The sequence below is a fragment of the Octopus bimaculoides genome, chromosome 4, assembly GCF_001194135.2.
Source record: "Octopus bimaculoides isolate UCB-OBI-ISO-001 chromosome 4, ASM119413v2, whole genome shotgun sequence".
Taxonomy (NCBI): Eukaryota; Metazoa; Mollusca; class Cephalopoda; order Octopoda; family Octopodidae; genus Octopus; species Octopus bimaculoides.
This window is the reverse complement of record NC_068984.1, coordinates 81,779,400-81,781,249: the sequence shown is the minus strand read 5'-3', so window position 1 is coordinate 81,781,249 and position 1,850 is coordinate 81,779,400. Positions and strand designations below refer to the sequence as shown.

Below are 1,850 nucleotides of genomic sequence, written 5' to 3'. Positions count from 1 at the left end.
GTACTGTTATGTTTCCCTCGGGTGACTCGTAGAGATAACATAACGAGTTATACAATTTAATTATTACATTTAATGTTCAATTACATACAAAGAACGCACTCACCCAATGTTCGTTATGAATAAACAAAAGTCATGTCCGCCATATATATATCAATGACATTTTACTACGACAGTCCCACAAGACAACAACAATGAAACAATGAACTCAGACGAACCACATGACACACGGAACGTCAGACGAATTACATATCTAACAGTCCATATAACAGGTACGGGGTTGGGTAACTAATTTTTCAAACGAAATATTCATCCTACACCGCATGAGCTGATAGTTTGTTACACTTTCCTCACAACATAACTGACCTGCCAATTCTACGATTAATGGATAGAATAACACAAAGTACAACAACAGCAACGGCTGCAGTTGTCGTTGCTTTTGCTATTGCTGCTGCAGCTATTTTTATTGTTCTTTTGACCAGAAACACTCTGGTCAAACAAAATTATCCAATATGTCCGTTGTGTTCTTTTTACGTCAGTACAGTTAAATTTGCAAGTGATTTGGCCGCTGTTTGTAGTGAGCCGAGGCTCAATAATAGTATTAATAATTTTCATCCTGACAGCAATGTTTTAATATATATGGTGAAGCGATGAACTAAATGCATTATGGTATTTACTAATCTTAGTTTTTACTACATTTCTTTCCAGAAAGCTCACACCTAAATGTAGTCAATTCACGATTTCTACCTGCACCATTCATGAAACAATTGCAATAATATATTGATCTTCATAGTCGAGTCATTGGTAGTTATCAATATTATAGCTAATATAAAATTGAAGAACTAGGCATTACTTGTGAAAAGCTATGTTATTGTTGCTTCTTTTTAATATTCTTTCTAATATTGAGACAACTCCAACAATTTTTGGAGAAAGGGGTCAGTCGATTACATTGATCCCAGTACTAGACTAGTACTTTATTTTATCGACTCCAAAAGGCTGAACTGTTAAGTTGAACTCAGAATTTGAATTCAGGATATAAAGAGTCAGAAGAAATGCCGCTAAACATTTGTCCAACGCGTTAACAATTCTACGCATAGATACATAACTAATACAAATATATACTTACACAACATCTTCCATTTCGAAGGATCCATTTACAAACTAATCTCTGGACTGTCGTTGGGATCAAGTTTGTCAGGCCTACTAACCATCACATACACAGACCGGTTAGAATGAAAGGCACTCAACAGCTGTCACACCTGTGCCTTTTTCGCCTGATATGTCGACGACATTCTCATATTAACATCGTCTCACGAGGATACTGTTAAATATACAATATATTCACAAATATTAATGGACATATAAAATTTAAAGTGGAGTACACCGATAACACCGGTTCCTTATCGCCGTTTGATTTTGAATGTAGCTGAAATATTGAAGGCGCCACACGACGTTGGCTAACCTGTGAAGAATGCCTTCACAATTGTGATTAAACCGATTCTGCTGCTTCCACACCAAGGCGACCTGGCTACTGATTGTCCCAAAATGTAACGTTTGTACAGACGGAAAATAAATATTGTTATTTGTTTAGATATTCTTGTTCCGCTATTTTCCTTCCGAGTTTATGTAAGGAATTGTGAGGCACCCATCCAGTGCCGACCTCACTTTCTACACATATATATAGCTAACTAGCTAGATAGATAATCGAGATGATAGATAGATAAATATTTATATACATATATAGACATAAATATATGTTGCGTAATATATATTAAACTATAAATACATATAGTATTATATATGTGTGTGTGTATATGTGTTGTGTATGCATGTGTGTGTATAACTATATATAT

At 35.1% G+C, this 1,850-nt stretch overlaps 1 long non-coding RNA gene across 1 annotated transcript in view; it reads right to left on the bottom strand.

Annotated features, from left to right (window-relative positions):
* Nucleotides 1–1,850, bottom strand: part of LOC106879917 (uncharacterized) — a 23,523-nt gene that overhangs the window by 5,610 nt on the left and 16,063 nt on the right. Inside the window, exon 2 of the long non-coding RNA XR_001410681.1 lies at nucleotides 1,124–1,318. This is a non-coding gene — a long non-coding RNA (uncharacterized LOC106879917). The remainder of the gene's footprint in view (nucleotides 1–1,123; nucleotides 1,319–1,850) is intronic.